Consider the following 13,205-nt stretch of genomic DNA (forward strand, 5'->3'; position numbering starts at 1 on the left):
CAAATGCAGAGATTCCCTTTGGATTTACGTGTTCTAATTGTGTATCGCCTCAGAAATACTTTGTTTTTGTCCATTTGACCATTTGTGTTACTGATTTAAAGACTACTTTCTAAGGAGAGGGAGGGGGTAAAAAAAAAAGAATACTTTCTGGATACTTACTGGAGGAACTTTGGAAGATTTGCCCTTTGTTGGCATAATTATTATTAACTACATTATGGTCTACACTGGTCTAAAGTCTTATGATTTCTGGTAGCCCCTTAGTGTATCTCCACCCTTACTTTGTTTCTTCTGTGAAGTTCATGTATTTCACTGAAGAAATAAAGATAAGAAATGTGCTTATGTACAGATCTCTGGGGCTCCTGTATTTCAGATAGTTGACATTTTAGGGGAAATGTTTATGCTTTGGGTCTCGCAAAGTTATTATCATGAGTACAAGTGTTTTATCAGATATGACTTTAAATTGTGCCTTGTTTAAGCCACGCCTACTCAGACCATTAAAAGCTGCTTTTGCTAGTCACTGGGTATCACAGTTCTGCAAAGCTAACAGGCCTTTTATTGTGTCCTCCATATAAAGAGCGAAGTTGGTCCCTTTTGTGTATAATTTTTGTTCACATTCATTCTGATTAACTAGAATTGATCATGTAGTTGTTGTCAGGGCATTCAGCTTTAGTCTCCTCGCGCTGTTTAACATTAAAGGTAAACTTATTTTAGACACTATAGCTAAAAGGACATGGTGACATATTTTGGACTTGTGCCTCCTTTTCATAAGACCAATCCTGACATTTTATTTATTTTTATTCTTAAACTCACATTACTTGTATTTTGCCTATATAACTTATTTTAAACACCACCTTGGTGTGTTCCAGAAGTTTAGCATTGTTCTTTGGCCAAAAGCAATAAAACGTGACCTGTTTAGCACGATTCAGTGATGTGCAATCAGCATTTTCTTTTCACAAATATAACATCAGTGGCTATTTATAACCCTTCCCCAACCTTTAAAAGTGCAACGATGTGTTTTAGGGTTTTTTTTAAAATATCAAATTCTATCTGTTTCTAATGCCCTGAGTGGGTTTTGCACTTAAGGCTGGATAATCAAATATTCATAATGTGTTTTTTTCTAGAAATCCCATCTTGAATTTATAGAATAGCCTCTGAGGTCTGCAAGTATTCACCTATAAATAAGCACCTCTGATTGTAAAAGTCCCTTGCTGTTCTCATATTCTTACACGATCAGTTTACCATCTCAGACTAAAACTATAAATACATTGGTTTACCTCATATTGAATTTCCTGTCTAAGTACGGCTTTTTTTTTCCTTTTCTAAAAAAGCATATTTGTGCTTTTCATCATTTCTCTTGAGGAAACCATTGTCCTAAAGATTTCCTTAAATGTGCTCTATGTAGATTCTTTACTGTAAGCATCATGTTTCTGACTCTGATCTATTTTCAGACTGTCTCCATTTTCATTTATTTGCGACTGGTCATTGCTGCAAATGAACAACAACAACAAAAAAAACCATTGCTTTTTATGTACTGTGCTTCAAATAATCTTATGGTATCTTCTCTATTTCCGCTGGGCTTCTTTTAGATCTTTCTCTTGACTTTTCTGAGTATTCAACCTTGTCACCTGCTGATGGGGGTCATTTGACCCAGTCACTTCCTTTAATATCGCACTGTGAGCATATTTTATGATCGACTTTTTAATAAAAATGTTGTTTGCTGTGTTGGGATTTTTTAAAAAGATTTATTTATTTCAGAGAGAAAGTGAGCATGCGAGGGGGGAGGGGCAGAGGGAGAGGGAGAGAGAACCTCAAGCAGACTCCATGCTGAGCGCAGAGCCCAACTCCAGGCTCAGTCCCACAACCATGAGATCATGACCCGAGCCAAAACCAAGAGTCGGACACTTCACCTGCTGCCACCCAGCACTGCTGTTGTTTTTAGATCTTTTCAAAAATCACGGTCAGTGATCTTTCAATTTCTAGGTTACCGAGAGGTTATCAGATAGAGGTGCTGAGCTTAATCCTGTTGTTTTAGCATCTTTGAACATAGGAATATGTGTTGATCTCTTGTGACCCACTGAAAGAACACAAGAGAGCTAATTATATAACATTTCCAGAATAAGCCCAATTTATATCATTGTGTCATGATTTTAATATACTAGAAATTGAGTTTTCTGAGCACCTTATTTCGTATTCTTCTGCCTTATTTATCTAAGCTAAACAAGCCTCTTCTCTCTTTGTGTCTTGTCAGGTTTGCTTATCAGGCTTGTACTAGTTTCTTCAAACAAACTGGGGAGCCTCATCTGTTCTATATCCTAGAGCTTTTTATGTAGTTTGGGAATCATTTAATCCTTGCACTAATCCCTATTTATTAGTTCTGTAGCTTTTATAGTTCCGGTTCAGTTGTAATAATTAAATACCATCTGAGAAACTGTTTCTATTGAGATGTTAAGGTAGTCACAAGGATATTTTTACATAACACTCAGTTTTTAATCTCTTCCATATTTGTGGTATATTCCTTTAGTAATTCTATTTTCATGTTGCATTTTAAGACTCGATTTGCCTGAAAGCTGTCTGTGGGGTATTTCATTCTGTAATGCCTCAGTGACTGCTTTTTAAATATCTACATCACAAATTCCTGCTTTTATTTTTATTTCTGCCTTTCCTATATTTCTCATGTTTTCAAACTTAACTAAGCTTAGATACGTATTTCACTTCTTTATTCTCTCCAATTTAAAACAAAACAACAGTTACTAGTGCCACAGTAAAATACATTTTTTATCCCTCATATACAAAATATAATTAGCTCACTCTCACTATCTACCCCTACTCATTTCTCCACTTTTTATAACATGATCTAAGACTTCAGACTTAGATGGAGCTAATTATTATAGTAAAGTTTTTTTTTAAATAATTTTTCAAAACTTTTTAAAGTTTTCACTCTATTTGGACTCTTCTTAGAATAATTAGCATACCTCACTCCTTGTTTACCTGCTTGTAACACTTTCCACCAGTGCTACTATGTGACTACTTTTTCTCCTAACTTTTTATTTTGATTCATCCTTCAATCAACTGGAATATTTTAAGTTTTTATCTTGATGATATGCAGCTGATACATTTCTAAGCACATTTGGTTTTTCCTTTAAAACTCCACAAACATGGAAATATCTGTGGCTCCTTCTTTTTAAAAAGAGTGACCAGGGTATTAAGGAGGGCAAGTATTGCATGGTGCACTGGGTGTTATGTGCAACTAATGAATCATGGAACTTTATATCAAAAACTAGGGATGTGCTGTATGGTGACTAACATAATATAATAATTTAAAAAAATTATTAGTAAAGAAATTAAAAATAAAAAATAAAAAGAGTGACCAGAAAAAAAGCCACCTCAAATTTTATCAGATGTAGTCACCCCTGTGGACTTCCACCCCCACCCCAACTACTTTGCAAAGATAGAAAGGGGCGGAATTATGGGATACGCCATGCAGAAGAATCAGGGATAGAGTGGCCATGACCTTAGAAAGTTGTTCATCCAATGGACGACTTGGGCTTCAGGGAGAGGGATAGTGTGGTTGAGACTGAGTAGAAGCACCCACTCTCCTCCTGCTTTCATCGCTCCTCCAGGAAGGAGAAATTCTTCCTTGCTTCTGGGAGGTCATTGAACTTAGTTTTTTTGTTTTGTTTTGTTTTGTTTTTTGTTTTTGAGAGAGAGAGAGAGAGAGAGCAAGAGAGCACAAGCACAGGGGGAGGGGCAAAGGGAGAGAGAGAGAATCCCAAGCAGGCTCCATGCTCAGTGCTGAGCCCGAAGCAGGGCTCAATCCCATGACCCTGAGACCATGACCCAAGCCAGAGTCAAGAGTTGGACACTCAACTGACTGAGCCATCTCAACAACCCACAGTCATTGGTCTTAGTTTTTAGTGCTATCGGAAGTTCACATCTTTTTTTGAACTTTGTGTGGATTTTGAGGGAAAGGGAAAATCAGTAACTTTCCTAGTACCACATCCTGTAAGTTTTTGTTTTTTAATTAAATTGTTATGATTATTGTTATGGGTCTATTACAGACCAGTAGCATAGATGTGGCATTTTCCTCAGAAAATGCTGACCTTTTTGCAGCCAGTGTTCCTTTTGCCACTTAGAATTAGCCCTGATATGTTATCCATGTTCCACTGAAATATTCCGGAAAAGTAATAAGAAACAAGTTAATTTTTGTGTTTCTACTACAGGTGAAGACGGACCTTGGGAGTCTTGAGTGCAGACACTGGAAAGGCTTCAATTGTAAAAGTGAGCTATTTTCTTTTTTTGTCACTTGAATATGAAACATGTTAAAAGATTAATATATTCATAATTTAGGCTTGTTAGGTATTTTTGTGGAGTGAGGGCAAAATTTTTCTTACTTTTAACTATTTTGCGAGCCAGAATAGCAAATATGGTAACCACAGGATGAAATACAAAAGAAAACGTATACTTCAAGTATATATATATATATATGTATATATATATATGAAGTCAGGAAGAGTAAGCCACAGTGTGACCCAATTTGGAGTCATTTATTCCCAGTGGCCTTCAGCTATTCATGAGTTGGTCTTTAGGTAATATTTTAAATACTTTTGATCAGCGGGGAAAGTTCTTGTCCTTTTAACTTCTAGTTTTTCTTCAAGATTTAAAGTCTCAATCTAATTTTGTGGTGGTGGTATTTGAAAAACCACAGTGAGTGATAAAAGGCAAAGGAAGGAAGGGACATGCCTTTTTTTTTTTATTATTATTTTTAGGTCGAGGCAATTGTTTTACTTTGCTTCTTTCCTAAGTACTTGATCATTCTCTGACCACATGATAAGCTATTGGTCAAGATGCGGAATGTTGAGCTACTGTTGCTCGATGATGTATCAAATGCTTACTAGAACCATAGGAATAGGTCAAGAAACTCAGTCTGCTAAGCATAGCATTATCATTTTTTACTCATAAGTTTATACTTTAAATTTTATACCAGGCCTTCTTTTTCTAACCAAATAGACAAACAAACAAAAAGAAAATTCAAAGCAAAAGTGCAGCAGTGGGTTGGAGTTTTGTTGCCTTTAACTAGCAAAATATTGGGGTGCCTGGGTGGCACAGCGGTTAAGCGTCTGCCTTCGGCTCAGGGCGTGATCCTGGCGTTATGGGATCGAGCCCCACATCAGGCTCCTCTGCTATGAGCCTGCTTCTTCCTCTCCCACTCCCCCTGCTTGTGTTCCCTCTCTGGCTGGCTGTCTCTATCTCTGTCGAATAAATAAATAAAATCTTAAAAAAAAAAAAAACTAGCAAAATATTAATGCTTTATTGGAATCATAAATATTTGATACACTGCATTATTGTTCTTGAAGTACTCAAAGTTATTACAAGGACAAATGGTATTTTAATGGAGTAAAGATGACTTTGCTGTGTCAGAGTTCAGAATTCATCAGTGTTTTGTTAACTGGTAAAAACAGTGGTTTTCTTGGTGCAGATCTTCATTGCTGGCAATAAAGTTCCAGAAGTTCTTTTGCCTAACTTACGATAGAATGCTGAGTAGCTTAAAAATCAAGAACCTACAGGTACCTGGGTAGCTCATTAGGTTAATCATCCGACTCTTGACTTCTGATCTCAGGGGTGTGAGTTCAAGCCCTGCATTGGGCTCCATGCTGGGGTTGGAACCTATTTTTTTTTAAAAAAAATCAAGAGCCTGTGGTCCAGAGCTGACTTACTCATTGGGAACAGTGCCCAGGACCCATGATATTTTTAAAGGCTCATGAAAATGTTTTAATTTTAATTTCCTTTAAAAGCAGGGGGTAAGTGAATATGATAGTGGCTATATGGTAATGAAGCTCAGGCTGGATGGTGTTTTTCTTTATAACAATGCAGTCAGAAAATACAATTTTTGGTCTTTTTTTTGATGGAGGAAGGGCTCAGAGTGCCCACAAAAGTCTGAGTCACAGCCACGCACTCTCTACATATGTGAGATTCAGTCATTTGAATGCTTTTTTTTTCTTTTTTGGAAGAGCAGTAATTATTAATTTTTAGAAATGATTGTCTTCTCTCTGAATGAGTCCATAGGCTTCTCTGCTTACCAGAGAGAGACACCATTCTAGCTACAAAGAAAGAAGTGGCATGTTGGTAGGTTGAGTAGCTGTGATTATTTGCACTGTTTTTCTAGGTTAAAATAAATAATTTTTTCCTCGAGAGTTCCATTGATATTCTGTTTGCTTTGTAATATGATAAGGAAAAGTAAGGGAAGGGAAAGCAAGACTTGACTCAAGATTCTTTGGTCCATTTCAGACGAGTGTTTTTGCCCAGGGGGCGTGTGCTTATGAGAACAGTGGCTCACCCTGCCTCCTTGCTGCCGTGGAGTCTAGAATTTTAGTTCTTCCCTAGTTGCTGATCTCTATTACTGAGTATACAACATTTTCAATTACCATGACTGATCTGGTTTTGTTTGTGTCTGAAGCCATGATCTGGTTTTGAAGAAAATATTTGTGTTAGTCTTCAGCTGTACTGACTATATAAATTGTGTCCAGAGTATCTTCTGAAAGTCACTTGTTGGTTTAAAGTAAGTGTGTTGCCTGTCTGAAGAACTTTTTTCAAAATAGGTACTCACTCAAAGATAAGCTTCCCGAGAGCTAGGATCTTTGTCTGTTTTGCTTGTTGCTATATACTCGAGAAAAAGCCAGACGTATGAGAGAAGCTCAAATATTTGCTCAAAGAATGAATGAGCTAATGTCCTCCTTTAGAAAAGCCTCGTTGTACCTCAGAAGTGTTCTGAAATTGCTTTGGGTGTATACGTGAGCTGCTAACCCTCCACTCCTCAGACTAGCAAGTGTCTGGGCATATACACAAAAGTGTACCTAGCACGTTAATATAAAATTGTGATCTACCAGACCGTTACCCACTAACCGGAGGTAAGAGCTGTCCTCTCTAGATTAACAAGCTAGTATATGCCATTGGACACCACTTAGTCACATTAAGCTAAGCAAGCAAGAGAATTCTAGAGAACGGTGCCCCTCTCCCCAGCTATTGAAAACGTAAGTCTAGGATTATAAACAGAAGAAATCAACTGACTTTTATTAATAGTACTTGGTTAGGTGGAACTGGTTTACCGAAAAATCAGAGGAGTGTCGGTCTATTTCACATGGTTTGTTGACTGCAGGGGAACTAGAATGCATGATTTTTCTGTTGATGTGACATGTGTGTGTGTGTGTGAGAAAGAGAGATTCAGCTTCAAGACTACATTTTAAAGTCAACCCCCCCAATATATGCATATCACACACCCAGATGTACGTAACTTTTTTCAGAGTAAACTTGCCTCTGCATTTTATTCTCTGCGCCTTCTTGCCCAGGGTTTCACCTGCCCTCTGACAGAAGTGTGTTGGGGCAGAGCTGCTGTGACGAGTGCACAGTATAGAGCTGCCCAAAAAGCAGAAAGATGCCAAGTGAATGTCCCAAGGCACGCGCCAAGGCACTGGGGGGCTCCAGTGTCCTGATCGTTACTGTTCTTGCAAACAGTTTCCAAGCCCCTTACACTGTCAAGTGGGGGCACAGGATAGTGGGATGGTTTTTGGTGGAGATCTTGCCTGCCAGCTTTGCCATTACCAAGCACTGCTGTGAGGGTGCCTTCGGGACCAGCAGTCTGGCCGTGCTCTTCCCTGGTGGGCGAGCATCTCCCCTGGCCGGCATCCCCATCAGGGCACTCACCCTGCCCTTATGGGAGCCATTGCGGGAGGTACACACATGGAGCCCAGGTCAGCAGCTGCTTCTGTGGTACCCCAAAAGTGTCTAGTCTTGAAGCTGAAGGCTTTGTGGGTTGAAATGTCGGGGCTTATTACCCCTAGGACTTACGAACAGTACAATGCAGGCACACTCGGGGACAGATCGGCTCTGCATAGCCCTTCCGTGTCCGGCCTGTGTCCTTGCCACTGTGTTCCCAGGGCCGGGTGTCTTACTCGGGGCTCACAGATTTGTCGGAAGGCAGCTGATAGAAGGCTCATCAGCGGCTGCAGCATAAATGATTTCACATCGTGGATAGCGAGCTTGCTGTCTTGAGCTAGACACTGCTAATAACATGACCACCCAGCGCAACTCTGGGCCCAGTGCTAGACGACTGGGGCTCAGTGCGGTATGGGGATCTTTAAAAAGTCATTGAGATGCTTTCCTTCCGTTTCTGCCATTGCAGAATCCCCTGAATCAGTGTCATGAAAATGATTTTTTAATGTATAATCGAAGATTAAAGGTGTTATAACTAAATATAGCACAAAATTACAGCACTCAGAAAGCTGTACCAATTTGACTCTGCCCACAGAGTGGACATCTCCCCCCCATTAAAAGAATATCTTCTATTAAAGGATTCTTGAGACTAACCAAACCGTACCCTTAAAAATGGCCAAGAGGGCAAATTGTATGTTACATGTATTTTACCACAATCAAAAATTTAAAATTATTTTTAAAAAGTATCTCCAGAAGTTTTCATAGCTTACACTGGTGTAGAGATCAGACATCCTTTGAGGGGTGAAGGGAGGGTGGAGGAGGAGGACTACTTCATTGTAGATCTTTCATTAGAGATGGTGAAAGGTATGAAAGGGTCCCCAACCATTGTTGAGAGAAAAAAAAAAAGATATTAGTTTAAAAAAAAAGGATTTGTTTTCTCATGAAAGGATGACCTTTGGAATGAAGAACTAGTTCCTATTCCTGGCATTGAGCATTAGGGGATTCTCAAGACAGAATGACCTCGACTTTGTAGAATTATGGGAATAGGTTCCTGTCAAAAACTAGGAGGGGGGTGGGAGGCTTCCTGGTCAAGTAAGTTTGGGATTTAAGCAACGCTTATGAGTTCCTTTTTCTGCAGAGCCCTTACCAGGCTGCTCTGAATTGTCTGTCTTCAACGAGGCACTGCTACAGGCAGACTTTCTCAAACGTACTGAAGCTGGAAGGTCTCCCCACAGCCCCTGCCTGTCCTTGTGGCTTTTTAATCTATTAATTATGTTGTTCTGTGGAAGGTCGTTTGGTAAATACAGATGTAAGGTAAAGTATGGAACACAAACACAGAAATCAGTTGTAGGAAGTAATAGAGATGTGGGACCCCCTGGGAGGCTCAGTCAGTTAAGCATCTGCCTTCAGCTCAGGTCATGATCTCAGGGACCTGGGATCGAGCCCTGCCTTGGGCCCCTTGTGCATCGGGGAGTCTGCTTCTCCTTCTGCCTGCTGCTCCCCCTGTTTGTGCTCACTTCCTTTCTCTCTCTCTGACAAATAAATAAAATCTTAAAAAAAAAAAAAAAGAAAGAAAGAAATACAGATGAACTGAAGCCATAACTGTGACCTGTCCCTGTGGGAGGAGCTAGGAGAGCGGCCATTTCTAGAGCGCAGAGCCCTGTACCACAGCTCTGTACCCTCCATCTGCATACCCGGTAACGGAGCCAGGCCTCGGGTGTGCTCGTTAGGGGTCCCTCCTCACCTTTTGCTCTCCCCTCAGAGTGACCTGAAGGTTCCATGCGTAAAACTCGTGGGGCATCTTGAAGCATTTAGCTAAACCACTGGCCCAAGGTTCAGCAAAGATGACATTCGGTGATCTGAAATTCTAACGTGGAAGAACGTTTCCTTAGATCTTTCACTATTAAACCACCGCCAATCTAATAACATTTGATAGATCCTGATGGACTCCTTATGTAACACATGATTGGAAGTAGCATACAAGGACTCAGCCGAAGTTGTAAGTGGTACGCTGCTGAAAGTGACGTGTGTAGGGGGATCAGTTCAGAAATGAGCGCCCCCTTCGTCTGAAGCGCTAAGCATGAGGCACTGAGCACTGTGAGGGGCGCCAAGGCAAGAAGGCAAGGCCTCTGCCCGTGGCGAAGTCAGAGAGTGAGGCAGAGAAGGTAAGATGCGTCTCACAAGCAACCTTTCTGTGAAGCAGCGTGTGATAAAAGGTGGTATCAGGAACGTATGATACCACAGAGGTTAGAAATGTGATCCGGAGAGATGTACCTCCCCCAGAAAACATTCACTTGCGTACGTTCTGTGCCTTGAAAACGACGCTCATTTTTTGTTGGCTGGGTAGGAAGTTATTAATTAAAACAAAATTGTTTTAGTTGTTATTCAGGTCATCAATATCCTCACTTTACCTTTTTCCTACTTGACCTGTCATTTTCCGAGAGAGCTTTATAGAGTTCTCACTACTATGTTAGTGGGTTGTCGGTTTTTCCTGTTAATTCTGTTTTTCCTTATATGTTTCAAAGCTGTGTTACATTACGGTTCCTCAGTTATTTACTTGTTATACAGTTACGCAGGTCACTGGTGTATTTTAGGAAGCAGTTAGACTATCAGATCCCCATGAAGCATGGGGCCCCAGAGGATTATGGGAGGTTTCGTGTTCTTCACATCTGCCGCTGACGATGAGCCACAGCTAGGCCTGCCAGGGGCTTGCCCGGGGACCATCTAATAGGCACGAAAAAGCTGTCACGTAAAATGTCAAAAGAACCACATGCACCCAGGGCTGCCAGATCTGCTTTCAGCAGTTGTGGATAATGAATCCAGTGTCTGGAACAGACTGCTAGTTTTAATATTCGAGAACTTTGTAGAAGCACTGGGCCGGATTCACCACGCGTAAGAAGTCAGTAAAACAGAATTAGCCCCCATGACTGGGGGGAATCAAGGCCCACCTTCCTGGGGAGCATCATGCCGCCCACATCACCTCCAGCCCAGCCTCGGCCCCTTCCTTCCCGTCTCACGGCAGGCCCCAGCCATCTCTACGGCAGCGGCCTTTTCCAAGACATACGCGCTTTTAGCAATGTGTGTTTTATTGCCTTTCCTGCCATGGCTTTTCTACGCCGTCAGGAAAGCCTGTTCTGGAGAAAGATTACATTCATGATAAAGACGTTTGAAAGTGAAGTTGGGTATCAAAGCAGTCGCTGTGTTTAAAATTGCATGACATGGAGTTGCAATTGATTGTAAGTCCTGCATGAAGTATTTTCTTTTAATATTCTTTGTCTCAGAAAAAAAATGGGGTCTGGTTTCTTAAAATGTTGTAACTTCATATATATTCCTTTGATTTCTAAAGCATGGTCATTCAAAGAAAAACAGAGCTGAGCAGGTTCACAGGTCCTCAGAAACGGAATATTGGAGCCGCCAGACTCTTAGGCAAATGACGGGCGAGTCCTATTTCCTGGTTTCCCTGTTCTTCCTAAGCCCTCTGCCTTAGTTCTAACTCTTCTCTGGGTGTTTTCAATTGGGGATCTCCCAGTCACCTTCCTAAAACTAACTCCTAACTCCTGTTTGAGGAAATAAAGATAGTTTTGTGCAGGCTTTTCATTTTAAATGCATGTTCAACGCTTCTTTCCCTCCTTCTCCCCACTCCCCACCCCAAGCCCCAATATCTTTTGTCACCAAATCTCACTAAATTTACCTCACCATCTGTTCCATCCTTTCTTTTCCATTTCCACAGCCTTCGTACAGGAAAAAACTGAACACTTGAGCACTACCACACGCAACACATAGCAGCTGACCCTTGAACAGGACGGGTTTGAACCGCATGGGTCCGCTAACACGTGGATTTTTTTCAATAAGTACAGTACAGCACTGTAAATATATTTGCCTTATGGTTATCTTAATAAGATTTTCTTTTCTCTAGCTTAGTTTATTGTAAGAATAGGGTACCCTTTTAGCTCCTTCAGTGCCTCATGCACCCTGTAATCCATGCCCCCATGATTGGGTTAAAGAGCCTGAAAAAGACTTTATTTTAAGAATACAGTATATAATTCATGTACAAAATACGTGTTAATTGACTGTTTATGTTATTCTTAAGGCTTCTGGGCAATAGTAGTCCATTGGTAGTTAAGTTTTGGGGGGAGTCGAAAGTTATAAGCTGGCATGGGGGGTGGTCAGTGCCCTTAACACCCACGTTGTTCAAAAGTCAACTGCATATACTTTTCCTTAATTCTTTTAGCCTTGTGCAAGTTATTATCATGAATTGGATTTCACATTTTAGGAGACTGAAGCTCTCAGAAATTTAAGTCATTGCCCAAAGTCACAAAGTTAGTAATTTATAAAACAAGACAAATTATAAATACCCAGGTGTAAGTCCAAGTCCAGTATCTTCTTTGCTGTGCTGTCAAATGTGAAATGCCACCAGCCCAGCTATGTCACGTGCCTCTGTGTTGCCACATCGGGGCAGAAGGACCAGATGCTCTTTCGCTCTCTTGTTTCTGAACTTGCAAACCTCCTGTTCCTTCTGCCTACCAGCCTAGCTACCTTCCACCCAACATGTACGTCAGGTGTCTGGTCTAAAATTCACAATGACATGTTGCTTGCTCTGTAAGATCTGACCTTTCCTTTTTTTTTTTTTTTTTTAAATCTTTAAGTCACCTGTTCTAGAAAAATGTATTTTGTACCACCCAGAACTCTCTCTGCTCCTGGGAGTTGGTCTGCAAGAAACACAGTGGGCTCTGGGGTCAGCAGGACCTGAGGGTGTGTCTCTGCTCACCTCTTCCTTCGGACCTTGAGCAAGTGTTTTGCCGTCCTTATCTGTAAAATCATGGCAATAAACTCACTTCAGTTTCGTTGGGAGTTTAGAGAGTGCATGTTCAATGCCAACTGTAGTGAGAGCCTGGCCCTTGGCAGGCTCTCAAATAGAGCTGGAAGGCGGTAGCAGTAATACTATTATCTGGCCCTTATCTATCCTTTCAAACTCAGTTCAAATTCCTCCTCCTTTTTAAATTACTCTGACCTGATTTTATCTTTCCGCTCCTCAGAGCTACTATATATATCAGTTAGACTCTGAACAATGCATTTAGCAATTTTAATTATGTGATGCTGCTTTGTGATCTTAAAAATCCATCTTGAAATGCCTTCTCAAGTGTTATTAATTCCTGCTCTAATGGACTGAGGTAATTCAAAGGCAGAACTAGGTCTTAGGCAGGGTACGTAGCCTGACCTCTGACCTGTAACTATTTACAAACTTTTTTGATTCAAAATTAAGAAATTTTACAAACATTCAAAAGAAATCAATAAGCTGGATTAGTTTTAAATACAGAGATATTTAAGACCAGGTGGATGCCTCTATCTTACATGATGAACCCAAATTTCTTTGTCCATAGTTCTGAATGTGAAGATGATTGGAGAGTAAATTTTAAAACTCCAAGACATTTTACTATCCAATATTCCTGATAAAACTGTCTTTTAAATCTTAAAACCTGTATGTATGTGTGGTTATT

General features: G+C 40.4%; 1 protein-coding gene across 1 annotated transcript in view; it reads left to right on the forward strand.

The window, feature by feature from the left end:
- Positions 1–13,205, forward strand: part of PLEKHG1 (pleckstrin homology and RhoGEF domain containing G1) — a 218,388-nt gene that overhangs the window by 51,402 nt on the left and 153,781 nt on the right. Inside the window, exon 2 of the mRNA XM_045805347.2 lies at positions 4,221–4,278. The gene's annotated coding sequence lies outside the window, so the exon portion shown is untranslated. The remainder of the gene's footprint in view (positions 1–4,220; positions 4,279–13,205) is intronic.

The sequence above is a fragment of the Ursus americanus genome, chromosome 11, assembly GCF_024610735.1.
Source record: "Ursus americanus isolate L20-20 chromosome 11, mUrsAme1.1.p, whole genome shotgun sequence".
Taxonomy (NCBI): Eukaryota; Metazoa; Chordata; class Mammalia; order Carnivora; family Ursidae; genus Ursus; species Ursus americanus.